General features: G+C 37.9%; 1 pseudogene; it reads left to right on the top strand.

The window, feature by feature from the left end:
- Positions 1-3,433: 3,433 nt before the first annotated feature.
- Positions 3,434-12,128, top strand: LOC145040572 (uncharacterized; annotated as a pseudogene).
- Positions 12,129-16,245: the final 4,117 nt, after the last annotated feature.

Below are 16,245 nucleotides of genomic sequence, written 5' to 3'. Positions count from 1 at the left end.
AAATACCATTACCTTAAGGCCATGAATTATAAGGCAACCTGGGATACTCGTAACCATACTAACCGACACTAGAGTACCTGATGCCCTACAAGCGTCTATAAATTATGACATTTATCACCCCTTGGCTTGGTGGGTCGTGGACTGTAGCTAGCAGTCAGGGTGCGGGGGTGTCAATCCCGTATAGATCTATATACACAATGTCCGCTCTCTCTTAAGGAGACTCTGGTTAGCAACTAGACGATGGAGAAAGCCGTGTCCCGAAGATGCATCCCAAATAGTGAGTAGTGGGTTTCATATGTAAGTGCTAAACTAGAGGTAGAGACTCATAACTGAAGTGACTAGAGTAAACCTATATGTATATGCTCGCATACATAACATACAATTAATGAATCAACGACCTTCGGACGGCCATCCGATCCCAGTAGACGAAGAAAAGGAAATAGGGCGGACAAACCTTCCTAAGTCCTTCAGTCATTATTTATATGCACCTATACAAGTACATACATTCATCCCTTTCTTGAATTATTGCTTATAATTCAGATTTGTATCATTGTTTGGGACGTGATCTCATTCGTGATTTTTGAATTCAATTCAACAGGTCTTGGATTGTTTTCACCGATTTTCAAGTTATAGGTCTAACTTGATCATCATACTATTCTTTGTTACTTTTTCGTGTTATTCCCTTGCAAACCGTTCCAAATATAACCAAAAACAGCCCCATTTGCATTGTTTCTTCTCTATTTGTTATCATTTCGCTGCAATCAGAAACACTCCAAAACAAAACCTCCCATACATGTATCATAAGTGGTATCAGAGCTCAGTTTCGATTGGGTGTTGTTGTGTTCTTGTTTAACAAAAATCCTTGCTAAGTTTGTTTGATTTCACTTCCTGTTCAGAAGTTGTTTGTCCAAAAATGTTGCGCAAGTTATATGATGAAGAAGACATTAAGGAGGAAGAGGAAATTGAAGAAGTGGAGGAAGAAGATTTCGGTCCCATCTATGACACCGATGGGGAAGGGGAATTTGTTGAAAGAATTAATTTAGTGACTGGAGAAGAAATTGTTGAACACTCTAACCCTTTCTATGCCACTGATGGGGAAGACGACCATGAAGAAATTGAAGAAGAAATAAATTTCGTGGTTGGAAACAAAATTGTTGAAACAACTGTGAAAGAAATCGATTTTATTGTTACAAACAAAATTATTGAAGAAAAGGTTGAAGAATCCAAAGAGGTGGAGCAGGTTCTTGACCACGAAGATGTGGTTGTGGTTAAGAAGGATGATGATACTCGTCTTATAGCAAACCGTCTTTCTAAGAACCTAGAAGAAGGAGTGACCCATCAATTTCCAAGTTCCAAGCAATTACGAGGGAGGGAGTTCATAATGCTTGGATTCCTATTCTTGTGGTGTACTTTTAGTTGGGAAGCCATGTTATTGGAACATGTTGTTCATCAACCCACAAGTACAAACCATGATCTATTATTTCATATAACCATTGTTAATCCTTTAAATTATTTCAAGGATAACTTTCTAGGTTCTAATCTTGTTCATGGGAGTGTACGAAAGTGGTTTTTGATCCACAAATGGAAGATATGGTTAGAATTTCATTTGGCGAGTTCTTTTAGTTATTTGAAGAACATGTGTATGTGGAGAAGAGACCAAGTTGGAATAAAGAAAAGATCACATTATGCAATAAAAATTTGTTTTCAAGACTTGCTGTCAGGGAAGGTTCGTATGGGGGAACAACACAATTTGGTTCTTACTGAATTGAGGACAATTCCTTTCGAAGAAGGAGGGAATGATCCGTATATGGATAATGAAGGCCCAAAAGGCTATGGGTAGCTTAATATTGGGCTAGAAAGTTGTTTGGGCTTAATGGCCTATGGGGTATGCATGGTGACATAGTTGATGGATAGTTTTCATAATTAAATTAATAAAAGTTTAATAAATCCAAGACTTCATTTATTGATGGATTCAAAGCTAGGGTGATTATGGAAGCATTTGGAAGGGTATCATTGATGGCTCTCTTTAAACTTTGGGAGTTACACTATTATCATTGATGGATCTCTTTAAACTTTGGGAGTTACACTCTTATCATTGATGGTTCTCTTTAATCCTTGGGAGTTACACTCTACATCTTCTCATAACCAATTACTAGCAATTGAAGACTAATTGAAGACATGGACGTTTTTTTTTTGTCATTCTTAAGTGTGGTAGCTGTTTTTTTGTGTTATTTCAAGAGTTTCCTTAAATTTCATTTACTAGTTTTAATGAATAATTGGTTGGTTGGCTTGTAACCACCATGTTTGTAATAAAGGCTTCATATAAAGCCAAGTATATGCATGGGAAAGTGAATAGACGAATTTTTAAGAAAAAAACCTTTGTTCAATTGGAATTATTGTTATAATTCACAAATTATCTTGTTAGGATGCGTTCTTGACTTGATACGAACTCAATCCAATAGGTCTTGGATTGTTTTCACCGGTATACAACTTAATAGGTCTTGAGTTGTTACTAATCTATCCATTTCTTGCCATTCACATATCATTTGTGGTTGTTATTCTCTCTTAATTTACCTAAAAATTACCCCACTCACTAAATCAAGCCCATACACGTATCATTGGGTGTCCCGGGTAGCGTCTAAAGGTGTTTATGGCCTAGGAATGGAGTTTACTCTCTGAGAGTGATCCATGCATGGATCATGAAAGCCCAAAATGTGATGGATTAGTGATTACTAGTGGGCTAGAAGGTGGTTTGGGCTCAATGGTTGGGTTGTGCATGGTAACCCACAAATTCAATTAAGGTTGCATGAAGACTAGGGCAACATTTTTAAGGCTTCATAAGTGCTAAAAACGTTACTATTTGCTTCATAAAGCCTCCTAGCCGTTTTTGACACTCTTTGGTGGATTAGGGTTACACTTTAATGCTTATAATGACTCCTTAATGCTTCTTATGGCTCCTTAAGCAAGCATAGCCGTTTTTTTTCTCATTCACAAGTCTCATGGACGTTTTTTTTGTGTTCTTTCAAGAGTTACCTTAATTTCTATTTACTAGTTTTAATGAATAATTGGTTGGTTGGCTTGTAACCACCAAATTTGTAATAAAGGCTTCATATAAAGCCAAATTATGCATGGAAAAAGTAATACACGAATTTTAATCAAAGAACCATTATTTTCACCTTGAATTATTGTTATAATTCTCAAATTATCTTGTTGGGACGTGTTCTTGACTTGATACGAACTCAATCCAATAGGTCTTGGATTGTTTTCATCGGTATACAACTTGATAGGTCTTGAGTTGTTACTATACTAATCTATCTATTTCTTTCCATTCACATATCATTTGTGGTTGCTATTCTCTCTTAATTTACCTAAACACTACCCTACTCACTAAACCAAGCCCATACACGCATCATAAGTGGTATCAGAGCGCAGAATGGATTTTGATGATCCAGAGTTCCTACAAAATCTTCGAGAAGCATTAAGAAACATCCAAGAAGGTGGAAATCGAAGGCAACCCCGCCGTGGTGAACATAGGGTTGTGGAAGAATTCAAGGTGTCTGAATTGCCTGACTTTGTTGGTGGAACTGATCCTGAACGCTACTTGGAGTGGGAAAGGAAGATTGAAAGAATGTTCGAGTTCAAAGAAGTGGATGATGAAAAAAGCTGCAAGTATGCCATTCTCAAGCTAAGTGGTGGTGCTTCATTGTGGTTTGAAGGGCTTAAGGCCAAGAGAACCCGTGAAGGCAAAGAAAAAATTTGTTCTTGGCTTTCTCTAAAAGAAAAGCTAAGAAAGAGATATGTTCCTTCTACTCATAGAATTGCCACTTACAAGAAGATTGCTGATTTGAGGCAAGGAAAAATGAGTGTTGGAGAATACATTGATGAATTTGAGAAGTTGTCCTTGATGGGGGATATTGAAGAAATTGAAGAACAAAAAATGACTCGTTTTCTAAAAGGGTTGAACTACAACATTGCCAATGTTGTGGAGTTGTATCCTTATGCTGATTTTGGAACTCTTTGTGGTTTGTGTTTGAAGTTGGAGGGGCAAGCCAAAGCACGTTATGGTGGGAGTTCAAGTTCAAGTCTCGAAAATCCCAAGTCAAAGTCGTGGTCCAAGCCCGAGTCTAGCAATAGACAAAATTCTGTTTCTACTCCTTCTGGTTCTAGTAGTGTTCCCGTTGCTCCTAAACTTACTAGTGGTACCAAAGAAACTAGTTTGGCGAAAATTAGATGTTTCAAGTGTCAAGGTTTTGGTCATTACCAAAATGCTTGTCCAAACAAAAGGGTGGTGACTTTAAGGGAGGCCATTGAATGTCGTGAAGAGTTGGAGGAAGAAGAGAGGTTGGCGGGTATTTTTTATGATACACAACAAGAAGAGGAAGCATAGGAGGAGGTAGAGTATGAAGCACCGGTGTATGATACAGTTTTGGTGCTTAGAACCCTTAAAACTCAAGGGGTTCAAACCGTGGCTGATATGGATCAACGAGACCAATTGTTTCACACCAAATGTTTGGTTAGTGACAAGTGGTGTAGTTTGATTATTGATGGTGGAAGTTGTACTAATGTTGCTTCTAATGAAATGGTGACCAAATTGGGTTTGTCTACAACAAACCACCCAAAACCATATGTTCTTCATTGGTTGGATGATGGAAGCAAAATAAAGGTGACAAAACAGGTTAGAGTTGGTCTAACTATGGGGTCTTATGAAGATGAAGTGTTGTGTGATGTTATTCCTATGGATGCATGTCATATTTTGTTGGGGCGTCCTTGGCAATTTGATAGGGACGTGTTACATAGAGGGAGGAGCAATGAATATGAGTTGAAACACAATAATAAAAAAATTGTGTTAAAACCCATGTCCCCAACGGCCATAAGGTCCATGAATTCTAAACAAGTAAAAAAACCTAATCTTTCTATGTTTGCTAGTGAAAGGGAGGTGGAGCAAGTTCTTGACAAAGGTGATGTTATCTACATGCTTGTGGCCAAAGAGCATGCAAAGGTGGAGAAGATGGTGCATGGAGAAAACACTATTGCTGATTTGCTTTTGGAGTTTCAAGATGTGTTTCCAAGCGAATTACCACCGGGTTTGCCTCCAATCCGTGGTATCGAACACCAAATTGACCTTATTCCGGGTGCTCCTTTGCCCAATAAAGCTGCCTATAGATGTAATCCGGAGGTGACAAAAGAGTTGCAAAAACAAATTGATGAACTCATGAAAATGGGTTATGTTCGTGAAAGCCTAAGTCCTTGTGCTGTTCCAGTTTTGTTGGTTCCAAAAAAAGATGGTTCTTGGAGGATGTGTGTTGATAGTAGGGCCGTTAATATATCAACATAAAATACCGATTTCCTATTCCTAGAGTTGATGATTTGTTGGACGAGTTGCATGGTTCTATTGTGTTCTCAAAAATTGATTTGAGAAGTGGTTACCATCAAATTCGTATGCGTGAAGGGGATGAATGGAAAACAACCTTTAAAACTAAACATGGCTTGTATGAATGGACCGTAATGCCTTTCGGTCTAACTAACGCACCTAGCACTTTCATGCGACTAATGAATGAAGTGCTAAAATCTTTTTTGGGCAGGTTTGTGGTTGTGTACCTTGATGATATCTTGGTATATAGCAAGAGCTTGGAGGATCATTTGGTGCACTTAAAACAGGTTTTCAAGACGCTTAGAGCTCAAAAACTCTATGGAAAGCAAGAAAAATGTTCGTTTTTAGTGGAAGAAGTGGCATTTTTGGGTTTTGTGGTTTCAAAAAATGGCGTGTCCGTAGACCCATCCAAGACTGAAGCAATCAAGTCATGGCCTATTCCTACTAATATTTCTGAAGTTAGATCATTTCATGGTCTTGCTTCTTTCTATAGAAGATTTGTTCGTGATTTTAGCACCATTGCAAGTCCCATAACAGGTTGTTTGAAGAAAGGAGTCTTTGCATGGGGAGAAGAAGCTCAAAAGGCATTTGAGAAACTCAAGGCATTGTTGTGTGATGCTCCTATTTTGGCTCTTCCTGATTTTTCTCAACCATTTGAAGTGGAGTGTGATGCAAGTGGAGTTGGTATTGGGGCTGTTTTGATCCAATCCAAACGTCCTATTGCTTATTTTTCTGAAAAGTTGGGTGGTGCTCGTTTGAATTATTGCACTTATGATAAGGAGTTTTATGCTATTGTTCGCGCTTTAGATCATTGGAGTCATTATTTGCGTGCAAATCATTTTATTTTGCATTCTGATCATGAATCCTTGAAGTACATCAATGGGCAACAAAAGTTGAGCACAAGACATGCAAAGTGGGTGGAGTTCTTGCAATCCTTTCATTTCTCATGCAAATACAAGGATGGTAAAAGCAATGTGGTGGCTGATGCACTCTCGAGGCGTTACTCATTGTTGGTGACTTTGGATGTTCGTTTCTTGGGATTTGAAACTCTAAAGGACCATTATCAATCTGATATGGACTTTGGAGATATGTTTTTGAAATGTGCAGGTGGTCCTAATGGTGAATTTGTAATTCAAGATGGCTTTCTATTCAAAGGCAATCGCCTTTGTGTCCCAAAACATGCAATACGGGAGTTGTTGATTCGTGAAGCTCATGGCGGTGGTTTGGCTGGTCATTTTGGCATTACCAAAACTTTGCAGGTGCTTAAAGAACATTTCTTTTGGCCGAAGATGTTGGGGGATGTAACCAACATAGTGGGCAAGTGTGTTACATGTCATATGGCGAAAACAACTTTCAAGCATGGTGTTTACACTCCTTTGCCGGTTCCTATTTGTCCTTGGGAAGATGTGTCCATGGATTTCATTATGGCTTTGCCTAGAACTCAAAGGGGGAAGGATTCCATTATGGTGGTGGTGGATAGGTTTTCAAAAATGGCTCACTTTGTGCCATGTCATAAAACCAATGATGCATCTAATGTGGCTGATTTGTATTTTAAAGAGGTGGTTCGTTTGCATGGTATTCCTAAAACAATTGTTTCTGATAGGGATTCCAAATTTCTAAGTTACTTTTGGAACACTTTATGGAGGAAAGTGGGTACTAAGTTACTTTTTAGTACATCCCATCATCCACAAACGGATGGGCAAACGGAGGTTACTAATAGAACTTTGGGTGCTTTGTTGAGAGGGTTGGTTAGCAAAACTCAAAAAGATTGGGACATCAAACTTGCACATGCTGAATTTGCCTATAATCGTTCTCCTACTTATGCTACAGGTCGCTCTCCTTTTGAGGTGGTGTATGGTGTGAATCCTTACATGCCTTTGGATTTGATTCCATTACCAAAGAATGAATTGGTTCACAAGGATGCTAATGACAAGTTGAAGGCCATGATGAAACTACACCAACAAGTTCGTGAGAAGATTGAAGCTGTGAATGAGATGTACAAACAGAAGTCAAACAAGCATAGGAAACCACGTGTCTTTCAAGATGGTGACTTGGTGTGGGTGTATATGAGGAAAGAACGTTTTCCTAACAAAAGGAAAAACAAGTTGATGCCAAGAGCTGAAGGTCCTTACAGAGTGGTGTCACGTGTCAATGATAATGCTTATAAGGTAGATTTGGGAGGAGACCATGGAGTGCATGCTACCTTTAATGTGGGAGATCTTTCACCTTATCTTGATGATGATGGACTTGATGAATTGAGGTCAATTCCTTTCAAAGGGGGAAGGGATGATCCATGCATGGATCATGAAAGCCCAAAATGTGATGGATTAGTGATTACTAGTGGGCTAGAAGGTGGTTTGGGCTCAATGGTTGGGTTGTGCATGGTAACCCACAAATTCAATTAAGGTTGCATGAAGACTAGGGCAACATTTTTAAGGCTTCATAAGTGCTAAAAACGTTACTATTTGCTTCATAAAGCCTCCTAGCCGTTTTTGACACTCTTTGGTGGATTAGGGTTACACTTTAATGCTTATAATGACTCCTTAATGCTTCTTATGGCTCCTTAAGCAAGCATAGCCGTTTTTTTTTTCATTCACAAGTCTCATGGACGTTTTTTTTGTGTTCTTTCAAGAGTTACCTTAATTTCTATTTACTAGTTTTAATGAATAATTGGTTGGTTGGCTTGTAACCACCAAATTTGTAATAAAGGCTTCATATAAAGCCAAATTATGCATGGAAAAAGTAATACACGAATTTTAATCAAAGAACCATTATTTTCACCTTGAATTATTGTTATAATTCTCAAATTATCTTGTTGGGACGTGTTCTTGACTTGATACGAACTCAATCCAATAGGTCTTGGATTGTTTTCATCGATATACAACTTGATAGGTCTTGAGTTGTTACTATACTAATCTATCTATTTCTTTCCATTCACATATCATTTGTGGTTGCTATTCTCTCTTAATTTACCTAAACACTACCCTACTCACTAAATCAAGCCCATACACGCATCAGAGAGTAAACTCTTATCACTTAGTTTACGGCCCAGGGACTACTCACCATGAGTTTACGGCTGTAAACTCATGGTGAGGGGATCTAGTGTGTTTTAAGGCTTCTAACTTGTTCATGGAATTATTCTAGGTCCAAAACTATATAGTATGAGTGGGTTTAAGGTCTTTAAGGGCATCTTAATGGAGTTTACGGCCCAGGGACAAGTCCTAAGGGAGTTTACGGCCGTAAACTCTCATTCCTTGAGTTTATTGAAGTTTCAAGCCCCTAATACCTTGCTAGCAATTTATAATGAAGTGTGAGGCCATTTGGGGGAATTAAAACTATCATTTGAGCATGTTTGGGGGTGTTTACGGCCTTGACACATGTTTGGGCCGTAAACTCCTTTTACCCCTTCAATTCATTGTGTTTTGATGATCTAAACCCGAAATGATAAGCCCCTAATTTATGTATTAAGTCCAAGGGTGTTTTAGGAGTGTGTTTGGGGCATTTTAACATGTTTAAGAGGTGTTTACGGCCTAAACATGTGCTTGGGCCGTAAAATCTCTTTTATGCCCTAAATTGATTGTTTTAAATGATCAAACACTCCTAGGCTAAATCCTCACTTTATTTCCAAGCCTTTAAGGACATTTTGGGGTCATTTTCGCCTTGTTTAAGGGGTTTATGGCCTAAGGAGGATCTTAGGCCGTAAACTCCTCTTTCACAGCTTCTAAGTCCGATTTTTAGGCTATAAACACGAATCATAATGTTTAGAACAAGCTAGGATAAGCGGACTTACGATTTGGAAGCGTTTGGTTGCGGATTTGGGTCGAAAACGAGTCTAGAGAGAGAGAGAGTATAGAGAGAGAGGGTGGAAAAGCTCCAAATGGAGTTTACTCCCCCTTATATATGGGTGGGAGTTGGAGCTCAGTGATATTCTACCCGATACTGCCGTTATACGGGCTTTTAGTCGCACCCGATTTAGTGGTCGTAATAATAAAAATTAACTTTTTCCAATGAAATGGAAATGTGTGTTATGAGTTTTTATTTCTCTTATCACGACTTAACGACATCAAGATGATATATTTTTTTAATTGGCGACCTCTAATTAACGGAACTTTTATACAGTGGAATATTCCGTTAACGGTAACGGGGTAATGTAACGGAATAACTTTGGGTTGTCACATCAACACACTTGCTGCCTTGTTTTAAGCTTTGAAGTTTATTGTAGAGATCATGAAAGTAATGACTTGGCACAAACCGTCTTCGCATGACACTCTTCATTTTATCCCACGTCTCAATAAGCCTTTCTCCATTTCTCCGTCTAGTGATCAGAAGTTGATCCCACCATGTTTGTGCATATTCAGAAAACTCAACTACGGCTAGTTTTACCTTCTTATGATTGGAATATTCATGACAATCAAATATGAACTCCATTTTTTTCTCCCATTCAATGTACGCATCCGGGTCTGATTTGCCTTTGAAAGAAGTGACTTTCATCTTAATAGAACTTAAATTGTCATCTCTGCGTGACCTCCTTCTATGCGGTCGCCTTTCAGGTTCTCAACCATCATCCTCTTCTTCCCCGTTAGAAACCTGTGATGATGCTCGAGATCGAGTTCTTTGTGCTTGTGCCTCCATTCGCTCCATTCTTTCATGTACTTGGTTAAATTCATTTGTCATCAAACGTCGCATCTCATCCATCATAGCTTGAACTTGAAGGTTTGGTGGGGGGTTTTGATCACCCATCTTATATTTTTGCTAACAAAAAAAAGTAAGTTACTTCCTCCCAACACACTCACGTATTTCTCTCAAAAATAGTTCACTAAACCCTCGTGCATCCCTCGAATGGCTTTTACCCTCTTTTAGTCTCACCACACAACCTTTTACCACTCCTTTTAACTCTTAATGTTCTCAACAAACTAAAGAAACAATTATCAAATTTGAACTTGTGGCCTTAAGAAATTCAAACTTACCAAACAACTTTAATAAATGTATCCAAAATAAAGTAACCTCACTATACGAAAAGAAAGCCAAACAAACTTGGCTTTGCTAATGATGAAACAAACAATGGCTTTTTTTTTAGATGACTACACTTGGAATTCAAATTGACTTTACAGTAAACCTTATATTTTTTTTTCCTTTTTTCGTTTTTTTGGAATTCAAACCTTTTTGGAAAAAAAATGACTAAACTCCTCTTCTTTTTTTTTTTTTTTTCCTTTTTTCGTTTTTTTCTCTTTTTTTCTTTGTAAACCTTTTTTTTTGCTTTTTTTTTTTGTATTCTCTCTCTTTTTTTGCTTCTTCTTCTTTTTTTTTTTTTTTTTTTTTTTACCTTTGATTTTTTTGAGGAAGCTAATAGCCAAATGAAAATATAAAGGAAACAAAAAGAAATGTAGAATATAGAAGTTTGACAACTTAGAAATTCAAAAGTCGCTAGTAAGAACCTTGACAACTTGTGACAAGACCCGCTACCAATATGCGTCTTAGAACTCAAGTAATCAAGAAAAAAGAACAAAATAGATATGCAACACAAAGAACTAGCTCTGATACCATACGATGTGATCTCACCTAAAATTGAGGTTAGAACACGTTTTGCCTGATCGTTCATTTGGTTGCAGAATTGTAAAACAAAGGTAGAAACCGCGACCAATTGTCTATAAAGAGACAAGAACCTTGGTATAAATGCCACCATCAACCCACCAAATTGATTGATAAGTTTGAACACCACAAGCTATGAAAACCTGATAAGTTCTAAAGTTCACAAAGAACGAAAAGAGTTAAAAACTCACAGATTGTATTTACAACTTGATTGATTTCAAATGGATACATAGACCACGTTTTTATAGTGTGGGAAGAGTACCTAAAGAGCCACGAATTAAAGGAGTGTCTTTAATTTAAGACATTTAACCCCAAGTTTAAAACTATGAACCTAGACATGGTTTATCACAAAGTTCATGTAACCTAAGACCCTTTTATCTTCCCAACACTTATTTAGGAGACATAAAACGAAAATTACATATTAAATATAGAAAAAACGAAATGGGCTTCATAAAGCTCTTATTGGATCTTGTAAATCACTCTTGGACTTGAATTATTGTAATCCAGCTTTGATTAGGTCCAATGGGTCTCCATGCACTTTCTTGGGTACAAACTTCTCTAATCAACCCATTTAAAGCATCCTTGAATGCTTTAGCTCGTGCCCTTGTAACCGGTCCATCTGGCATTTGAATTGGATCCTTTGTTGATAGTTGTGGGTTTGCATCAAGTTCCGAATCGACTTAATCCCCATACCCACCCCCGTAGCCAAATCCCCTTACCATCTAGCACCAGCAGAAATGCAAGAGTTATCCAGCTAACTCAATGAACTGTTCAACAAGGAATTCATCAGACCAAGTTCCTCTCCGTGGGAGCCCCGATTTTATTTGTGAAAAATAAGGGCAGATCCTTTTGAATATTTATAGATTATCGTGAAACTCAAAAACATTTGGACATCAAACTTGCACATGCTGAGTTTGCCTATAATCGAAACTTATGCTGTCACTCTCCTTTTGAAGTGGTGTACGGTGTGAATCCTTACATGCCTTTGGATTTGATTCCAATGCCAAAGGGTGAATTGGTTCACAAGGATGCTAATGACAAGTTGAAGTCCATGATGAAACTACACCAACAAGCTTGTGTGAAGATTGAAGTCATGAATGAGGTGTACAAACGGAATTCCATCATGCATAGGAAACCATGTGTCCTTCTAGATGGTGACTTGGTGTAGGTGCATCTAGGGAAAGAACGTTTTCCTAAAAAAAGGAACATCAAAAGTTGATGCCAATAGCAGAAGGTCTTTACAATGTGGTGTCACATGTCAACGATAATGCTTATAAGGTGGATTAGGGAGGAGACCTTGGAGTGCGTGTTACCTTGAATGTGGAAGACCTTTCACCTTATCTTGTTGAGGATGGCCTTGATGAATTTAGGTCATTTCTTTTCAAAGGGGGAGGGGATGATCCATGCATGGATCATGAAAGCCCATGGTGATGGATTATTGATTACTAGTATGCTAGAAGGTGGTTTGGGATCAATAGTTCGGTTGTGCATGTTAACCTACGAATTGAATTAGGGTCGCATGAAGGCTATGGAAACATTTTAAAGGCTTCATAAGTGCTCAAAACTGTTACTTATTGATTTAAAAAGCCTCCTAGCCATTTTGATACTCTTTGGTGGATTAGGGTTACACTTTAATGCTTCTTATGGCTCCTTAATGGAGCATGGATGCTTTTTTATTCATTAGTGTGTCAGAAGTTTTTTTTGTGGTTTCATGAGCTTCTTTAATTCCATTATTAGTTTTACTGAGTAGTTTGTTGGGTGGCTTGTAACCACAAACTTTTTAAAATAAGCCTAGTTGATGCCCAGAGTAGAAGGTCTTTACAATGTGGTGTCATGTCAACGATAATGCTTATAAGGTGGATTAGCGAGGAGACCATGGAGTATGTGCTACCTTGAATGTGGGAGACCTTTCACATTTTCTTATTGAGGATGGCCTTGGTGAATTGAGGTCATTTTCTTTCAAAGGGGGAGGGGATGATCCATGCATGGATCATGAAAGCCCAAGGAGATGGATTAGTGATTACTAGTAGGCTAGAAGGTGGTTTTGGATCAATGGTTGGGTTGTGCATGTTAACCTACGAATTGAATTAGGGTCGCATGAAGGCTATGGCAACATTTTAAAGGCTTCAAAAGTGCTCAAAACCATTAATTATTGCTTCAAAAAGCCTCCTAGCCATTTTTCATACTCTTTGGTGGATTAGGGTTATAGTTTAATGCTTCTTGTGGCTCCTTAATGGAGCATGGATGCTTTTTCATTCATTAGTGTGTCAGAAGTTTTTTTTGTGGTTTAATGAGCTTCTTTAATTTCCATTATTTGTTTTACTGAGTAGTCAGTTGTGTGGCTTGTAACCACCAACTTTTTAAAACAGGCCTAGTTGATGCCAAGAGTAGAAGGTCTTTACAATGTGGTGTCACATGTCAACGATAATGCTTATAAATTGGATTAGGGAGGAGACCATGGAGTATGTGCTACCTTGAATGTGGGAAACCTTTCACATTCTCTTGTTGAGGATGGCCTTTGTGAATTGAGGTCATTTCCTTTTAAAGGGGGAGGGGATGATCCATGCATGGATCATAAAAGCCCAAGGTGATGGATTAGTGATTACTAGTAGGCTAGAAGGTGGTTTAGGATCAATGTTTGGGTTGTGCATGTTAACCTACGAATTGAATTAGCATCACATGAAGGCTAGGGCAACATTTTAAAGGCTTCATAAGTGCTTAAAACCATTACTTATTGCTTCAAAAATCCTCTTAGCCATTTTTTATACTCTTTGGTGGATTAGGGTTACACTTTAATACTTCTTATGACTCCTTAATGGAGCATGGGCGCTTTTTCATTCATTAGTGTGTCAAAAGTTATTTGTGTGGTTTCATGAGCTTCTTTAATTTCCATTATTAGTTTTACTGAGTAGTTGGTTGGGTGGCTTGTAACCACCAACTTTTTAATATAGGCCAAGTTTATGCATGGAAAAAAGTGAGAGATGAAATTTTAATCAAATGAACATTTCTTCACGTTGAATTATAGTTATAGTTGAAAAGATCTGTTTGCACTTTCTCTCTCTACTCTTTCTCTCTCTCTACTCATTCTCTCTTTTTGATGTAGTGTTCTCAGAATGAATTCGTCGGTGTTTCTTCATCGTTGAGCTGATTATACTCAGTGTTGAAGAAATTTCTCCTCTATTTCCGTAGTCACAATAGGAGCATCATCCAAACCGGATCGATTGAAGGATGTGAAGGTGAAACCTCCGGACAAAAGTGTTGCGATCCGGTATAGTAGATCGGAAGTTGATATGAATGAAATGGTACCTCCGGGTGTTATTGAGAAGACTTCAGCTGCTCTTTATAGAGCTTGTCATAAACCAAGTTGAACTGGAGCTGTTGCTACTGGGATTAGGAAGGCTAGATGGAAGATTGAGGGTAAACCTTTTAGGGTTAAGAATCGAGTAAGGAAAGCTATGGGTGAGCTTCTCCAATGGATGCGGAAGGTTATGTTAAGAACTCTGTGACTGAAGATGGTACGGAGTAGGAATCAAGGAGTGAGGGGATATGGGAATCAGATTCGAGTAGCCATCTGATTATTAATAAGGATGCTTACAATAAGGTGAATATGAAGGTTGAAGGCACTCAAAGTTTAGCTGGGGAGAAGCATTCTATATATCCTGAGATTCAAATACCTACAGGTAATACTGTTTCATTTTCTAAAAATTGGGAGAATCCTAAAACTGGGGATGAATTGTTAAGCCCTAACACTGAAATGAAATTCATCTCTAATCAAATGAAGATTGTTAATCCATCGATTGTGGTTAGTGAGGGTACTGAGTTAGGGCATGTGAGTAGTGTTGAGTGTAATGTTGTTACTACTAATAAGGGTAAGGATGATAATACTCAAAAGGATAATGTTATTTGTAGCAACGTGTTTGAGGAATTTGTTCCGAAGGTGGGATTTGTTTTTCTTAATGAGATTAAGAATCAAATAGAGATGGATAAAAAATTTAAGTCTAATGAATCTGAGGTGAATAATGATGGAGATTTAAAACTTGATCCTAGTGTTTATTGGGATGAGAATGGAAATTTGATTAATATGAAGGAGGGAATCATTGAATCTGAAAATAAGATGGTTGATGGAGATGTTAGTGTTTCACAAGCGAAGGGGTTGAATGTAACAACCCGAAATTTCCGTACCATCTCTTGTAAATCTTTCGTAGTACAATTCATGCAACCACTCATCGTTTCCAAATTCGATTCTGGTCTTTTGTTTAATTAAGTCATTAACTTATATGTATCTAAAATGACTTAATGGGTGTCTTAATACATTTAGAAATCATTTTAACAACCCATATTAGCGATCGGAATATTTCTAGAAATTACCGTATCGGGTTACGGCAACTCAATCGGATACGACCAAAAGCCTCACCTATCGCCGGTATCGGGTAGAATTCCACCGTGTCCAAATCTTAGACACTATATAATGTGTTTTAAGCCTCCATTTGAAGCCTTTGGGCATTTTCTCATAAACACTTCTAACCTCTCTCCTCAACCATAATCAAAGGTCCAAAAACAAAGATTTAAGGCTCCAAATCAAAGAGGGACATTGCGAGTAATCAAACCCCGAACTAACGTCTAGTATCCGAAACCTTCGCATTCCCAAGTCTGGTGAGTTCATACCCCTACCCTTTTTCACTGTTTTCACTGTTTTTAGGGGGGAACACAAGCAAAGTACAAGCGAATTCTTGTACTCAAAACATGTTTCAAATGTGTGTTTCATATTCCATATGCTTTTAATACTGATTACTACAATTGATAACCATTTGAACATGCAGATCACGTAACATATATTTGTGAAATGAGTCTTTAAACTGTTATGTTTTACATATATTTCACAAATGGTTTTCCACATTTTATCAGTTAAAAGTGTAACAACCCGAAATTCCCGTATCATTTCTTGTAACTCTTTCGTAGTACAATTCACGCAACCAATCGTCATTTCCAAATTCGATTTCCGATCTTCCGTTTAATTAAGTCATTAACTTGTACGTATTTAAATTGACTTAATGGGTGTCTTAATACATTTAGAAATCATTTTAACACCCAACTTAAGTGATCGGAATATTTCTAGAATTTACCGTATCGGGTTACGACAACTCAATCGGGTACGACCAAAAGCCTCGTCTAACGCTGGTATCGGGTAGAATTCCACCGTGTCCAAAACTTAAAAACTATATAAAGTGTTTTAGGACTCCATTTGAAGCCTTTGGCCAATTTATCATTAAACACTCTCAACCTCT

The sequence above is a fragment of the Lactuca saligna genome, chromosome 4, assembly GCF_052625555.1.
Source record: "Lactuca saligna cultivar CGN05327 chromosome 4, ASM5262555v1, whole genome shotgun sequence".
NCBI lineage: Eukaryota > Viridiplantae > Streptophyta > Magnoliopsida > Asterales > Asteraceae > Lactuca > Lactuca saligna.
The sequence above is the reverse complement of the archived record's forward strand: the minus strand, read 5'-3'. Positions and strand labels throughout refer to the sequence as shown.